This window comes from Podarcis gaigeae (genome assembly GCF_964106915.1).
Source record: "Podarcis gaigeae genome assembly, chromosome: 16".
In the NCBI taxonomy this organism is placed as follows: Eukaryota; Metazoa; Chordata; class Lepidosauria; order Squamata; family Lacertidae; genus Podarcis; species Podarcis gaigeae.
In genome coordinates this window covers 37,425,000-37,442,028 of record NC_139693.1, presented here as the reverse complement: position 1 = coordinate 37,442,028, position 17,029 = coordinate 37,425,000, and the positions used below count along the sequence as shown (strand labels likewise).

Below are 17,029 nucleotides of genomic sequence, written 5' to 3'. Positions count from 1 at the left end.
CAGACAACGCGCTCAGATTTCTGTTGTAGTCCACCCCTTCTCTGATGTATTAAGGGGGTGGTCTTGGGCTACACCCCTTCTGTGATGTATGCATGATGTTTCTGGGGGGTGGTCTTGAGCTACAGGGTGGGCAATTTCAAAGTCTATGTAAGGGCTTGCACACCTCCCTCCCCTCCTGTGTGTGTGGGGGAGCACCCTGTTGCAACAGCTTTAATAAAGAATGAATGAATTCCTATGCCCCACAAATAACCCAGAGATGCATTTAAAATAAAAGCACACATTCTACTCATGTAAAAACACACTGATTCTTGGACCGTCTTGGCCCCTGGGCCTTAGGTTGCCTACCCCTGCTATGATCGGTCTCTGTTATTTTCTCCTACAGATAGAGAACCTACAAAAGGACTCTATATGAGCTCTTGGGTACCCCATAAGGGAAAAAGAGCAGTGTTTTTCTTACAACCATCAAATATTAGAGACTCTTCTAGATGATTTCTTTATTTGGCTTTCATCTGTACATTTATTGATTGAGCATTTGGTTTGATTTGCTTCCAAGGTGTTTACACAACTTTCTGTTAATCTATTAGATCATCCCACGCTTTTTATTGCATTTCCCCCATCAATATCCAAACCACACCGAGTTCAGTGTGTGTGTGTGTGTGTGTGTGTGTGTGTGTGTGTGTGTGTGTGTTGCAGAGGATTTGTTACACTATTAGGGCAACAGAACACTTCAATACACAGAAAAAGCAGTATTCAAAAGTAGAAAACAAGTTCCGTTATGCACTTGACTCCCACAAAATAGTGCCATTCTGGAGATACCTAAGTCAAGATTTATGCTGAGATTCAAGAAGTTGTAAAATAAGAATGAAACTTGACCTTTGCAAGAGATTTAGTGAAACCTATATGTAAATGTACCAGTAATTTCATGAACAGAAGATGTTCCTGGCAACTTTACCAGTGACTATTAAGGAACCTTTGCAGTCATTCTGGGTCCTGTTAACTCTCCTCAAACCCCTCAAACTCAATGTGCATGTTACATTCTATTTTTGTCTTGTTTCTTTCTACATTTTGTTTTCTTATTTTTTTCTATAACACTTTTATTTCCTTATAATTGAAATTCTTTCAATAAAATATTAATACCAATAAAAAAACACCTTAATGCATCAGAAACAAAAAGTTCAGATGGTGAGACTATTCAAAGCCAGGTTTACAGGGTCTAAAGAAAATAAACATGGGAGCTGAAGGTGGTAGTATTATTTCTACCAGCTGCTCCTGTAGATCCTCCACTTCGATTCACTGTCAAAGAGCTCCTACCATCTGAAAGTTCCTCCTGAGGTTTAGTCGGAATCTTTTTTCTCGCAACATGCAGCCATTGGTTTGAGTCCTACCCTCCAGAGCAGGAGAAAACAAGCTTGTTCCCTCTTCCATAAGATATTTGAAGACGGCCATCGTATCTCCTCTCAGTCTCCTCTTTTCCAGGCTAAACCTATCCCAACTCCTTAGACAAGGTCTCCCACCTGCCATTTTAATATTAAAACGATGTAACATTCCTGATGGTGTTAAAAGAATGTTAGTGTTAGAATCCATAGCTACGTCCATTTCATTCAGATGCTGCAAAATGGCAACCTCATGGGCGCACCGATGGAACATGCTGGAGCTTACAGTGGTACCTCGCAAGACAAATGCCTCGCAAGACGAAAGAGTTTTCCGTTTTTTGAGTCGTTCCGCAAGACGAATCTCCCTATGGGCTTGCTTCTCAAGACGAAACGTCTTGCGAGTTCTTGCGAGTTTGTTTCCTTTTTCTTAAAGCCACTAAGCCGCTAATAGCCGCTAAGCCGCTAATAGCCGTGCTTCGCAAGACGAAAAAACCGCAAGACGAAGAGACTCGCGGAACGGATTAATTTCGTCTTGCCAGGCACCACTGTACTTCCAAGTAAACATGCTGCAGGGTCCACCTGCATATATCCTGCATTGCTGGTGTCACTTCAATAATCCTCATCTCTTTTCTGGGTATGCAGTGGCTACAGCACATTTCCATGCTTGGAAGAAGTTACTGAGAAAGTCTGTGCAGCAAATGAGATCCACAGCACAATCCTCTCTATGTTTACTCTAAGAAAAGTCCCTGTGAATTCCATGGGGCTTATTCCCAGGGAGGTGTGGACTGCAGCCTGGGGTCCACAGTCCCTTCCAGGGGCCACATGTCAAGGGTGGACCAGCCCAGAGGTGCAGCAAGTAATGCAGATTTGCCTTTCTACTGCACAGCCCCAGAGATGCTGTTCTCCATCCAGGGAAGCAAGAGGCATCCTCAAGTTTCGGGGACACCTTTGAGACAGGCAGAAACACTCACAGGGGGGTGTAGAGCAGGGCCGGGGAGGAGGGTGGCTGGGGGGACCTCGAGGCCCAGAGAGAAAGAGGCCAGGGACTCCCCAGCTTCTCTGTGCAATGAGAACCCTCCAAACCCCCAGACACCCTCCAAGCATCCCTATTTTCCAGGGAAGGCCCTGATTTAGAGAAGCTGTCCAGGATTCTGATTTGATCCCAGAATTTCCCACTTTTCCTTAAAGGTAAAGGGACCCCTGACCATTAGGTCCAGTCGTGGCCGACTCTGGGGTTGCGGTGCTCATCTCTCTTTATTGGCCGAGGGAGCTGGCGTACAGCTTCCGGGTCATGTGGCCAGCATGACTAAGCCGCTTCTGGCGAACCAGAGCAGTGCACGGAAATGCCGTTTACCTTCCCGCCGGAGCGGTTCCTATTTATCTACTTGCACTTTGAGGTGCTTTTGAACTGCTATGTTGGCAGGAGCTGGGACCGAGCAATGGGAGCTCACCTCATCACAGGGATTCAAACCGCCAGCCTTCTGATCGGTAAGCCCTAGGCTCAGTGGTTTAATCCACAGCACCACCCACGTCCCTTAGGACGTCCCTATTTTCATTAGAGAATTTGTAGGGTATGGAATTATCCCACCCCCAAGCTGTCTGAAGGCAGCCCTGTATAGGAAAGGGCCCCGCCCCCAATGTTTAATGTTTTACAGTGGTACCTCGGGTTACAGACGCTTCAGGTTACATACGCTTCATATTACAGACTCCGCTGACCCAGAAATAGTACCTCAGGTTAAAAACTTTGCTTCAGGATGCTCCGGCGGCGCGGCAGCAGCAGGAGACCCCATTAGCTAAAGTGGTGTTTCAGGTTAAGAACAGTTTCAGGTTAAGAACAGACCTCCAGAACGAATTAAGTTCTTAACCCGAGGTACCACTGTATTATGTTTTTATATATGTTGGAAACTGCCTAGAGTGGCCGGGGCAACCCAGTAAGATATGTGGGATATAAATAGTAAAATTATCATTATAGAATGGGAACGTCCCTACTTTCATTGGAGAAATGTTGGAGGGTATGAACTTTTGGGTGCTGAACAGATGCTTTAAGGTCCCAGGTGAGTTCCCAGTGCATTTGGAAAGTGGGCGTGTGCATAACAGGCAGTGCAGAAACCTTTGAATGCTAACCTATAAAATGTTAAACATACAATTTAACCTTAAATAGCATGATTTTATTCTGTTGTGAATCTTAAAAGGTGGCTTACAAATACATAAATAAATAAATACAGAAATACATACAACAGAGGATCTTCCAAATACTTTAAATATATATTTAAATATTTAGAGGCAACCCCCCCAGTTTCGTCCTGAGATCAATAAAATATATATTATTGTAGAAACCTCTCTTTAATATAATTACTTTATAAAATGCACACACACAAATCTCAATATAAAAATAAATAGATTTTTTAAAAAAATAGAATAAATATATGCATTAAAAACATTTAGACATACTGCAGTTGAATTTCTTGGGTTGATAAATCAAATTAAAAAGCCACATTTATTGGCAGGAATAGACTTTCCACAGTAAGGAATTGTCTCCTTCCCATTTTAATTGTGTTTTGAAATGATGTTTTGATTCCCTTGCAATTAAATCATTACTCGGAGGTAAGCCCCACTGAGCTCAGGGACACAACTCATAGGCCTTAGTTTCTCCAGGGGAAATGTCTTCTGTATACAAAAATGTGACCAGCTGATCTCATTATTGTGCAGCCACCCCTTTACAAAATGTTTCTCTCAAACAAACTGTATTTTACTAGTGAAATTTAGCATGCAACTCTGGTACTCTTGGAAAGCATAGTAATATATCATTTTCTGATTAGTAAAAGAGGCATTTTTGGTGTAAGAAATATTTTCATTGGGGCATCTGGTGTTTTGCTGCTCAAAACAACGGCGACATTCGGCTAGCTGTCTGATCTTTGTTGGAATCTCCCAGCCAGCGATCTTCAGGATGGGATCATGGCTTCTGTTAAACTGCTCCAGCAGTCCAAGGAATGCCGTTATGGCGGCACAGCCTTCCTCGGCCTTCGGCGGTTCTGAGAAAGTGCAGTTGGGCAATCCTGTGAAGTTGAGACGGATGTTGTGGGGAAGCGCAATTGGCCCGGAATCATTCTTCTGTGGAAGTTGAAACAAAGACAGAGCCTTGTTAACAATGACATCTCCTGCCAGGGCTGGGAAACATTTTTGGGCCAAAGTGGGAAGCGGGTGGCGCAGTGGTCTAAACCACAGAACTTAGGGCTTGCCGATCAGAAGATTGGTGGTTTGAATCCCCGCGACGGGGTGAGCTCCCGTTGCTTGGTCCCAGCTCTTGCCAACCTAACAGTTCAAAAGCACGCCAGTGCAAGTAGATAAATAGGTACAGCTCCAGTGGGAAGGTAAACGGCATTTCCGTGCGCTGCTCTGGTTTCACCGAAAGCAGCTCAGTCTTGCTGGCCACATGACCCGGAAGCTGTCTGCGGACAAACGCCGGCTCCCTCGGCCTCTAAAGCGAGATGAGCGCCACAAGCCCAGAGTTGTTCATGACTGGACTTAACTGTCAGGGGTCCCTTTAACTTTACTACAAGGACAGTTGCCACTCCTCTGGGCTGCGTGCCAGGGACGAGAAAGGGATGCCAACTTTGTTCTGGCAAAATACGCGACAGGACGGTGTGGGGCAAATCCACAGCCTCCCTCCCCAGCCCGGTGCCGAAATAACTTCAAAGCAACCAATTGCAATCTATTGCAGCCAACTGAGTGCCCCCCCAACACTTGTAAATCTGCCTGTGTTTTGCTATAAAGGTAAAGGGACCCCTGACCCCTGACTGACTCTGGGGTTGCGGAGCTCATCTTGCTTTATTGGCCGAGGGAGCCAGCGTACAGCTTCCAGGTCATGTGGCCAGCATGACTAAGCCGCTTCTGGCGAACCAGAGCAGTGCACGGAAATGCCGTTTACCTTCCCGCTGGAGCAGTACCTATTTATCTACTTGCACTTTGATGTGCTTTTGAACTGCTAGGTTGGCAGGAGCAGGGACCGAGCAACGGGAGCTCACCCTGTCGGGATTCGAACCGCCAACCTTCTGATTGGCAAGTCCTAGGCTCTGTGGTTTAACCCAGAGCGCCACCCACTTCCCTCGTGTTTTGCTATACAGAGCTGAAATACATGACACTTCACACACACAAGCAGTACTGTACAGTACTGGGCAAAAATTAAATGGGGGGGCATATTCTGATGAGGAGACAAGCTTTGTTCCACGGGTTAAATTTCTAAAGAAATAAAAATATTGGGGTGGGGGGGGAATAAGCCTTGCGAGGAGCTAATTCCCCCCCACCCTCCTCTCTCAAATATCATGCAGATATCTATGTTCAGAATTGGGAATTCTGAGCTACACCAATACAAAACCGCTTGTTTCTAGAGACTCTTGGAACCTGTTCCTCTCTGAGGGACCAGCTTAACCCAGCCCAAGCTGCAGGGAACTGGAAGGGACAACACGAAAGAAAGCCTTGGCCTGGTTTGCTCTTCCTTGGGGGCAAGATGAGGAGAGGGAGCGAGAAGAAGAAAGGAAAGGAAAGGAAAGGAAGTGAGAGGCGAGGAGAAAGAGAGAAATTGCAGCAGCAGAGCAGAAACAGGGGAAATGCAGAACCTGCGTCCCGTATTGAAACAATACAGGACATAGCATTTTACACTGAAGTAAAGGACAATCCTCTATGATGCACGATGGTTGGCAACCCTAGATGGGCCCACACACCCAACGCCCACGCAGTCAAATGCGCCTGCAGAAACACACGTTCAGACAGGCACGCACACACAGGCCTGGGGCCAGCAGCTGGCCAGGTTGGGCCCTGACTGGGGATCCATAGACCTATAGGCCTGAGCATTACATGTGGGGGCGATTTAACTTGTGGGTGATCACTGCGGATGAGAGTCCAGCTTGGCTCCCTTTGCAAAGTGGCAGCCCTGGCAGCCACCCACTGTGGAAACGGGAGTCTGTGGAGATGGTGAGGAGGGCAGAAAGTGGTTTTGCAGACCCTTCCAAGTGCCCCTATTTTCCCGGGAGAGTCCCAGATTTATAGAAGCCATCCCGGTTTCTGATCTTGTCCTGGGATGTCTCACTTTTCCTTACAGGTAAAGGTAAAGGGGCAACTGATCGTTAGGTCCAGTCACGGACGACTCTGGGGTTGCGGCGTTCATCTCGCTTTACTGGCCCAGGGAGCTGGTGTACAGCTTCCGGGTCATGTGGCCAGCATGACTAAGCCGCTTCTGGCAAACCAGAGCAGCGCACGGAAACGTCGTTTACCTTCCTGCCGGAGCGGTACCTATTTATCTACTTGCACTTTGAGGTGCTTTCGAACTGCTAGGTGGGCGGGAGCTCACCCCGTTGCGGGGATTCGAACCGCCAACCTTCTGATCGGCAAGCCCAAGAGGCTCAGTGTTTAGACCACAGTGCCACCTGCTTTTCCTTAGGCTGTCCCTATTTTCATCAGAGAAACGTCGGAGGGTATGGCGTTGCTGCTGCAGGTGTGGTAGGAGTAGAAATGCGTGGCCACACTGGGGGCTGGAGGGAGAGCTTGTTGGGGAGTCAGAGTGGGGCCTGGGAAGGCCACGTGGCCTAGGGAGAGTCCCAAGGGCCTGATGGAGATCCCTGGAGGGCCTGAGGCTCCTTGCTGCTGAGCTAAATGCTCCTAGCATTTGATATTGCAAACTGCCCCGTGATCATCGGATGAAGGGTAGTATAGACATTTAATTAATAATAAAAATCCATTCAGCATACTTACATAGGCATCGAAAAGTTCTTTTGCCTGGTGTCCCAACTCCCCACAACAATCTTTGTCCCACCGTTTCTGCTTTCCATGGGGAGCTGCGAGTGCCAGGGCCCAGCAGAGGACAAAGGCCAAGGCATGGATTCCTGTTCAGGGGGGCAAAGGAGGAAACAAAGAGCAGAGTTAGGCAGTATGGGCTTTGCCCTTCCCTGTGTGTTCGACATCAGTGATTTCCAGACTGGGCTCTGGGATGGGGAGCCTGAGGATGGAGAAGAAGTTCATCAGTGGAACTTCTCAAGCAGAGACAGGCTTCCTGGGAAGACCCCTTCCCTGCCACAGCCTCACTTACAAGGCCACAACGCAGAGGGGGGAGTGGGGGGAGTTGAGGGGAGGGGAAATTAGATCCTGTATGTGAGTACAGTGGTACCTCAGGTTACATATGCTTCAGGTTACACAGTCCGCTAACCCAGAAATAGTGCTCCAGGTTAAGAACTTTGCTTCAGGATGAGAACAGAAACCATGCTCCGGCGGCATGGCGGCAGCAGGAGGCCCCCTCAGCTAAAGTGGTGCTTCAGGTTAAGAACAGTTTCAGGTTAAGAATGGACCTCCGGAACGAATTAAGTACTTAACCCGAGGTACCACTGTATTAATATTATTACCTTTGTTGTTTGTTTTACAAATGTTTCACATCATAAAGTCATCAAAGTGGCGTGCACAGGAAGGGACACCTACCCAATTTGCTCTCAACGAAACAATATGCAAACTGAAATCCAGCCCTTCTGTGAATTTTGCAATGCTTGTGTGCAAAAATTATTGATGTTGTTTTTATTAATGCAGCACATTGTTACATTTATTAAAATGCATTTACTGGGACAACATGTGCATAAAATGCATGCATGAGTGAAAACAACACACACAAATGCATTATGCTAGGGGGAGGTGGCTTTGCAGGAATGCATATAAAAGAAGAAACTGAGACAAGCATGGGTTCCTGGTGGTGGATTTTCATGAGGACCTTTTTTGTATGTATCAAATTCCAAACGGATGTGGAATTATGAACTGAACTTGAAAGATGAGAAATGGAGAGAAGCCAAAATGGGCAGATTTGCTCATCTGTAGTTGTCCAGCACTCTCCATTCAGCCAGCACAGTTTTTAGTGTAGCAGAAAAGTTTGAACTGCCTGTTTATTGACACCGGGAAAAAACCTTCACCCTCAACTTTTTGCTTAGATAAGCGTAACCAGACATGTTGACATGTGTTTTGAGCTTATTGTTGATTTTAATTATTTTCCAATTCTTTTAAATAGCTCCTTAAAACTTTTTTTCTGATTGTTTTATTCTTTTTGTAAACTGTTTAGAAGGGTGTGTTTTTTTGGGTTTTTTTTTACAGTCAAGCAGTATATAAAATTTATGGAATAAATAAATGAATAATAAGCCTGGTCCAAAACATTTTGCTACCTGAGGCTAAGATTGCCTCTCCCACCCCCAATTCAACATTGCAGGGCCAGAGAAAACATGTTTCTGCCTGAGGTGAAAACGTCCCTCAGGTGAAAACGTCCCTCTCAGAAGCTGACTGGACAAATTGCTGCTGGCCACAGGACAGGGTTCCCCACCTGTGGGCAGCTGGCTAGCGTAAGGGCTGCAGGGCTTCGTCCCCCCCCCCCCAGCACCCACTATCCTCCAAAGCATGCATGGCCTTCTGGGAAAGGCAAGTTGATGCGGGAAGAGTTCCTTAAAGGCAGCACACTTGGAGACCTTTGCTCTCTATCCCCCTGTGATCAAATGAAGAAGCCATATTTCCCAGAAAATCAGGTCATCTATAATTTTTCCCTTTGATGAAGCTCTTTTAGAGCTGTTGGTGCTGATTGCCTCCTCATTCCCCCTTATACAGTTATCATTCTTGACATGTAATATAATAGAGCAACTTCCATGACCCCTTACATTTCAATAAAATAAAATAAAAACATCCACATTTACTGAAATATTTTGTCGCCATCCATTGCTTCATTTCAAATTCGGACATTTACACTGCAATGCAATTCTTCACCCCCCCCTCCAGATCTTATTTTTTGTATTGTTATTATTAATAATAATATGGCATACATCCATCCATCTATGATATATATAAGATATATAAGTAATAAAAAATATACTATGCTCACCTTTGTGACTTTGCATGACTGATTGAGAAATCCTCTCCAATTTTTTTGCTGTTGAGTGTCGAGGTTCTGTGTCTTTCTGGATCAGCCATAGTGTCCAATTTATACATGTTGAAGAGATGGGAGTTTTGACTCAGCACCACCAAAAGTGTGGAAGATCTTACGTGGGGACTGAGAGCATTCCTTTCTCTTGAAAGAGGACCAGGGTCTTTCCCTGCAAGCAACCTGCTGCTACAGTGACCAGGGAAGTCAAAGCTGATTAGGATCGTTTCCTATTGCGTTTGTAATCGCTAGTTTCCTTTTTCTAACTTTCCTGTTTGGTTTAGAGTGGTGCTTTTCTGATTTGAGCAGGTGGGTGTTGAAAGGATGGCCATCCCTGCCCAGGCAATCTGTGGCCTCGCTGGGCATCTGGCCTCAGTATCTCCAGTGGCAGCTGCAAGTTTTGGAGAGAACTTGGGCAGGGAAGCCACCATGCCCTCTCAGTGCCTCTCACCCTCATCATGGCCAACTTCCTCCTCATTGCAACATACACACACACACACACACACACACACACGGCTTGCCATCATAGGAACCAACTCCTGGGGGCTGAGGTCCCTTCAGCCCCCCCCAAATATTTGAAGGGGCCACCACCCCCAGAGTTGATGGGCATTCAAATGGTTGCATGCACCAAGTCTTGTGATCAAGACCTCTCTCTCCTGGTATGTCCCACGGAGGACCTTATGGTCTTCAAATAAAAACGTCTTGGAGATCCTGGGCCACAGGGAGGTTAGACTGGCCTCGACCAGAGCTTTTACGGCTTTTACGGCCGTGGCCTTGATCTGGTGGAACGCTCTGTCACAAGACCCTAAGGCCCTGTGGGACTTGACATCTTTCCGCAATGCCTGCAAGACGGAGCTGTTCCGCCAGGCCTTTGGCCAAGGCACAGTCTGACCCCCTCTCTCCTTCTGTAATCCTCATAGAACTCTAGCCCAATGGTTGCCATTAATTTGATTCTGAATTGATTTTAGAATGTATTTTAATTATTTGACTATGTGATTTTATGTACACTGTGCTATTTTTACTTGTTGTTAGCTGCTTTGAGCCCGGCTTTGGCCAGGGAGGGCGGGATACAAATAAAATTTGATGGTGATGATGATGATGATGATGATGATGATGATGCAGGGTAGAGCTTACCTGCTCCCCCCCCCCAATATTTTATTCAAGTTGGCACCCCTGCTTTCCAACCAGGGAGACAATGTCCAGGCAGGCAGCAGCAACCACTGTTCTCCGTCTCCACACCACCATTATCTAGACCAAAGCGAAAGGGAACTACACCATTGAAGCCAGGTGCAGTCAGTGGTGAAGAGAAGGAGGGCCAGGTGCTCTTGGCAGTGTCCCCTGCCCTGGTGGGAGATGCCCAGTTGTACCGACCTTTGTCGCCAGCCCTGAGGACACTGCTTGTTCGCAACTGGGGCCATGCTGGCTCTCCCAAAACAGACGCTGTTTCTCCCAATGCATCTTGACTTACAGTAGATTGTTTTAAAATGGAAATCCGTGTCATCAGCCACTTTTGCATTAAAGTTTAGGATCACAAGCCCAGCCAGCTCACATAGCTAGCCTGGGAAAGGCCATTGGCAGACAAAGCTGTGGATTGAGCACATCAAAGTCCTTTTGTTGTTGTTTAGTCGTGTCCGACTCTTCGTGACCCGATGGACCAGAGCACACCAGGCACTCCTGTCTTCCACTGCCTCCCGCAGTTTGGTCAAACTCATGTTAGTAGCTTCAAGAACTCTGTCCAAACATCTCTTCCTCTTCTCCTTGTGCCCTCAATCTTTCCCAACATCAGGGTCTTTTCCAGGGAGTCTTCTCTCCTCATGAGGTGACCAAAGTATTGGAGCCTCAGCTTCAGAATCTGTCCTTTCAGTCAGCTCTCAGGGCTAATTTCCTTCAGAATGGATCTGTTTGATCTTCTTGCAGTCCATGAGACTCTCAAGAGTCTCCTCCAGCACCATAATTCAAAAGCATCAATTCTTCGGCGATCAGCCTTCTTTATGGTCCAGCTCTCACTTCCATACATCACTACGGGGAAAACCATAGCTTTTACTATACGGACCTTTGTCAGCAAGGTGATATCTCCACTTTTTAAGATGCTGTCTAGATTTGTCATTGCTTTTCTCCCAAGAAACAGACGTCTTTTTGTGACCGCTGTCACCATCTGCAGTGATCATGGAGCTCAAGAAAGTAAAATCTCTCACTGCCTCCATTTCTTCCCCTTCTATTTGCCAGGAGGTGATGGGACCAGTGCAAAACAGAGATTCTCAAGGTTATCAAAGGGTGGAGAAAGGTGTAGAATTCCAGCTTCCCTGATTACGAAAACAGGTGAGCAGGCAGGCTATGCCCAGAGGGGGGAAAGTGTTGACAAGGTTAAAACTCATAAGACTTTCAAGAACCATATTGTTAGGAAAGCAGTGTTTAATGTCTGGACAAAATATAAAGACTTATTAGAAAACAAGACCCCAAGGTGGTTGTCGCCTATGGAAGCTAAGGCTCTGAAAAGACCCAATATGGAGGCCAAATGGCCAAAGTATTGGGAAATACTAGAAAAGGATGGAGATAATTGGAGGCTGCAGAGTATGGAGAAATTAAAAGACAAAGTGCGAGATTGGCTACATTATGCTCAGATTAAAGAGGTTTTTAAATTGGATAAAAAGATAGGATTCCAGGTGGAAAAATCGAAGTTGGAAACAGAACTGTTAGAACCTAAGACTAACGTACTTTCAAGAATGTACAACTTGCTGTTAAAATGGAACACACAAGATGAAATGGTTAAATCAGCTATGATAAAATGGGCACAGGATATTGGGTACAATATTATGTTTGCTGACTGGGAAAGGTTATGGACCACTGGTATGAAGTTCACGGCATGCAATGCCTTGAAAGAGAACATTATGAAAATGATATATAGGTAGTACATGATCCCAGTCAAGCTTGCAAAAATATATCACCTGTCTGATAATAAGTGCTGGAAATGTAAGGAAACTGAAGGAACGTTCTTTCACCTCTGGTGGACTTGCCCCAGGGTTAAGGCTTTCTGGGAAATGATATATAACGAGCTGAAAAAGGTATTTAAGTATACCTTCCCTAAGAAACCAGAGGCCTTTCTTTTGGGCATTGTTGGCCAGAGGGTGTTAAAGAAGGACTGAACATTTTTTATGTATGCAACAACAGCAGCAAGGATACTCGTTGCCAAACACTGGAAAACCCAAGATTTGCCCACGCTGGAAGAATGGCAGATGCAACTGATGGACTATATGGAACTAGCAGAAATGACCGGCAGAATCCGAGACCTGGGAGAGGAAGCAGTGGAAGAGGACTGGAAGAAATTTAAGGACTATTTCCAAAAACATTGTAAATTGTATGAGTGCTAAGAAGGGTGCGAGACTGAAAATATCATGGCGCCATTAAGCTAGTGGAAAAGAATTTGAGAATGAGTGAAGTTTAAGAGAAAGATAATTTTTGAATAAATATTATGTTTAAATTAGGGATTTAAGACTTAGATAAAAGTATTCAAAGTTAGGGACACAATATTGGAAATTTATAGAATAAGAATTGAAACAAGGTGATAAATTGCTGGTTAAAATTGTATAAATTTGGAACGCAGGAGCGAGAGATGTGAGGAAGTCCAAAAAGTGAAGAAAATATGGTTACTAAAAGATGATAATTCTATTTTATTTTTTCTTGTTCTGTTTTCTGTTTTTTCTGTTATCTTTTCTATTGTATTTATAAAATCTTTAATATTTTTTTTTTTTTAAAGAAAGTGTTGTTTTACAGGAGGCTTGAGGTTTTGGAGAAAGGTATGCTGGAAAGAAGGAGGAGAGCAAAGGCAGCCCTCCATGAGCTGCTGGGCAGGTCAGAACTCTGCGTGGCTCTGGCTGGCAGCAGCTGAGGCGGCACTGGGAGATGGGGAGCCAGGATTGACGGCTGCTTTGGACTCAGACTTCCTGAAGCTAACGAGAGACACTTTTGGAGTGTGATATTCTTCACCTTCTCCACTGAAGACTTCAAGGTGTAAATATGTGCAGAGCTTTCCCCCCCCCCAATAAATTCAATTCACATTTGGGTCATCCATCAATGCTGGGGACTGCTGTCAGGTATAGTTCAGAGATTTTCACACCCATTCAGTGCTACTAGTACTTCATTCAAACAAAGTAATTCATTCTAAGTTCATGCCATGCACTGGGATTTATGGAAGGGGGGGGGGCTCCTAAATTCAAATTTAGCTCATGCTTTTCCACACACCAAAAGTTTCCAACTGGCAACACACCAAGTTCAGAGAACATTTTCTTCTTATTCCTCACCTTGAATCAGTAATGCTGAAGGAAGTGACAGGCTTTGATGTGCTGATAATGTAAGGAATCATGACGGCTTTGAGGCCAGATGTCCTGATAATATGAGAAAGTTCAGAGGCCAGGAGGAAGGTACCAGTCTACTCCACATCCTCAGGGGTTCCCCCTCCCCACATGAGCTGGAATGTGAGGGTGGCATCTGGACTCTCCCCACAGCAGATAAACACCAAAATGCCCCCTTCCGCCAGAGCCTAAAATGCCCCTATCCCCGAACCCCCACCCCAGCCCTACGATTTCAAGGAACTGATTCTGAGAGGAAGAAACCACCGTTTCCATTTCTGGGCAAAATTAAATCAGAGCGCTGGAGAAGACATGTGAAGTAGCACCTACAGGGGAAAAGCGAAGCTCATTTTCATCCTAGTACCCTCCCACAACTCAGTACAGTGCTACCTCGGGTTACATACGCTTCAGGTTACATACGCTTCAGGTTACATACTCCGCTAACCCAGAAATAGTGCTTCAGGTTAAGAACTTTGCTTCAGGATAAGAACAGAAATCCTGCTCTCGCGGCGCAGCGGCAGCAGGAGGCCCCATTAGCTAAAGTGGTGCTTCAGGTTAAGAACAGTTTCAGGTTAAGTATGGACCTCCAGAACGAATTAAGTACTTAACCCGAGGTACCACTGTATAATCATCAAATTGTTAACCATGATTCCAATTTCAGTTTGATTTGTAAATGCTATCCTAGCTTCTTCTTTTTCAATCTTAATTTCGATTTCTGTAGAATCATGGAATCACAGATTTGTAAAGTTGGAAGGGACTCTGAGTGTCATCTAATCTAAACTAGATCATAAATGACAATGTGGCCATCAAATATCTACAGTGGTACCTTGGTTTACGAACTTAATCCATTCCAGAAGTCCGTTCTTACACCAAAGAGTTCTTAAACCAAGGCATGCTTTCCAATATCTCCATTCAGAACAGGTCTCTCCATAGTTTTTAGTTTGGTAATGAGTTGTAATTCAGCAACTTCTCTTTCAAGTTAGGGTTCCCTTCTTGCCAGGGAACTCTGGGAATTGTAGCTCTTGGAGGGGAACAGGGGGTCTCCTAACAGCTCTCTGCACCCTTTTCAAACTCTAGCTCCCAGATTCTTTGGGGGAAGAAGCCATGAGTGTTTAAAGCGGCTTCATAGCACATGAAATGGTGTGGATGTGGCCCTGGCCTCCCTCACCCCACTGCCCCTTATTCTTGAGGAATCAAAAAGATTTCCCCATGCAAATCTCTCGGAAACAATGTATTTCATCTGGAAAACTATTTAATAAAGATTGCTTTTTATTAAAACCTTTGAATGTGTTTGAACTGTGTTTGAGTGCGCAGAGAATGATTTCACTTGAAAGCAATGCCCTTAGATTATAGAATCATGGAAGAGTTAGACAGGACCACAAGGGTCTTCAAGTCCAGCCCCTGCAGGAGTCTTTTGCTCTATGTGGGGCTCAAAGGACGGCCCTGAGATTAAGGGTCTCGTGCTCTGCTCTACTCAATGAGCTATACGGATTGATCTAAATAGGAAACACCAATTATTTATTTTTTACAATTTACAGTGGTGTAAAATAAAGGGTGTAGGAAATGAAATGATTGTTGCCTTTTCATTGTTTAAGGATGTTTTGTTAAGTCTTTTGATTCAACATATTTATTTCAATATACAGTTGTACCTTGGTTTTTGAACTTAATCCGTTCCGGAAGTCCGTTCTTAAACCAAACCATTCTTAAACCAAGACGTGCTTTTTCATAGCAGCAGGGGATTCAATTTACAAACGGAACACACTCAACAGGAAGCAGAACATGTTCACAAACCAAAACACCGACTTCTGGGTTTGCAGCATTCTTCTCCCATAAACTAAGCTGTTTTTAAACCAAGGTACCACTGTACTTAAAACCTCCAAGGAAGAAGTATGGCCGTATGGTCTACGGCCATACTACCCTGAACACGCCCGATCTCGTCTGATCTCGGAAGCTAAGCAGGGTCAGGCCTGGTTAGTACTTGGATGGGAGACCGCCTGGGAATACCGCATGCCGTAGGCTTAGGGATGCGGGTGGCGCTGTGGGAAAACCTCAGCACCTAGGACTTGCCGATCACATGGTCGGCGGTTCGAATCCCCGCGGCAGGGTGCGCTCCCGTCGTTCGGTCCCAGTGCCTGCCAACCTAGCAGTTCGAAAGCACCTCCGGGTGCAAGTAGATAAATAGGGACCGCTTACCAGCGGGAAGGTAAACGGCGTTCCCTGTGCTGCGCTGGCTCGCCAGATGCAGCTTGTCACGCTGGCCACGTGACCCGGAAGTGTCTGCGGACAGTGCTGGCTCCCGGCCTATAGAGTGAGATGAGCGCACAACCCTAGAGTCTGGCAAGACTGGCCCGAACGGGCAGGGGTACCTTTACCTTTACCTTTACCACTGTACTTAAAACCTCCAAGGAAGAAGTGCCCACAACCTCCCAATGGAGACTGTTTCACTGCTGAACAGCTGTTACCTCCAGAAAGCTCTTCCTGATGTTTAGTCGGAAACTCCTTTCTTGTAACTGGAAGCCATTGCTTCGGGTCCTATACTTCAGAGCAGGAGAAAACAATAGGCAATAAAGAACTATGTGGTGGTGGAAGACATGGGAACCGTACATTTGCAACTGCATCAGGTTTGCCCTGTGTTTTTGCCATTGTGAGTCAGTTTTTCCATTGAAGAAGCTGTATTCACCGCACACCGCTGTACCAACTACAGTAGAAACTCTCTCTCTCTCTCTCTCTCTCTCTCTCTCTCTCTCACACACACACACACACACACACACATATTTCCCCAGGGTTGAGCATTGTATTGCAAAGCAAGGTGCCAATCAAATCCTCATTTCTTGATCCCAACAAGAATTCAAGGAGGCCCAACCCAGGACTTAGGCCACATTCATACCACACTTTCAAAGCAGCAAAATCCTGGGAGCTGTAGTTTGTGAAGAATGCAGAGAGTTGTTAGGAGGGCTCTGTTTCACTCACAGAGCTACAATTCCCAGAGATCCCTGTGGAAGAGGAACTGATTGCTAAACCATCCTAGCAACTGTAGCTCTGTGAGGGCTATCCTTGTGGATCACCATTTATTGACGACATCCCTTTCTTGCTTTTCCACCTGTGCATTCATGGGGACATGCACCGAATTACAATCGAACTACCGTCCCGGAAAGCAAAAGAACCCATAAAACAGCCCACAGTTTATTGTTTTGTAATTGAAAAGTGAATTTTCTTTTCAGCATGTGATGATGATGTGAAAGAAACCTGTAGCTTGGAGGATTACAAACTTCAAATCATCTCTGCTTCACCATTTGCAGCAAATGGCCATGTAGAAAAGCAGCTTAAATTTATCTCTGTTATTTAATTTTATTCTCTACAAAGGCTTCACCTGTTGA

General features: G+C 45.5%; 2 long non-coding RNA genes across 2 annotated transcripts in view; both read right to left on the bottom strand.

The window, feature by feature from the left end:
- Positions 1–17,029, bottom strand: part of LOC310834356 — a 78,485-nt gene that overhangs the window by 22,077 nt on the left and 39,379 nt on the right. The gene's annotated exons all lie outside the window — the stretch shown is intronic.
- On the bottom strand, positions 3,593–9,318 carry LOC310834341. Its single transcript, XR_014559205.1, has 3 exons — positions 9,268–9,318; positions 7,122–7,252; positions 3,593–4,484 (listed from the first exon to the last, which is right to left on the bottom strand). It is a non-coding gene; the product is annotated as an uncharacterized lncRNA (long non-coding RNA).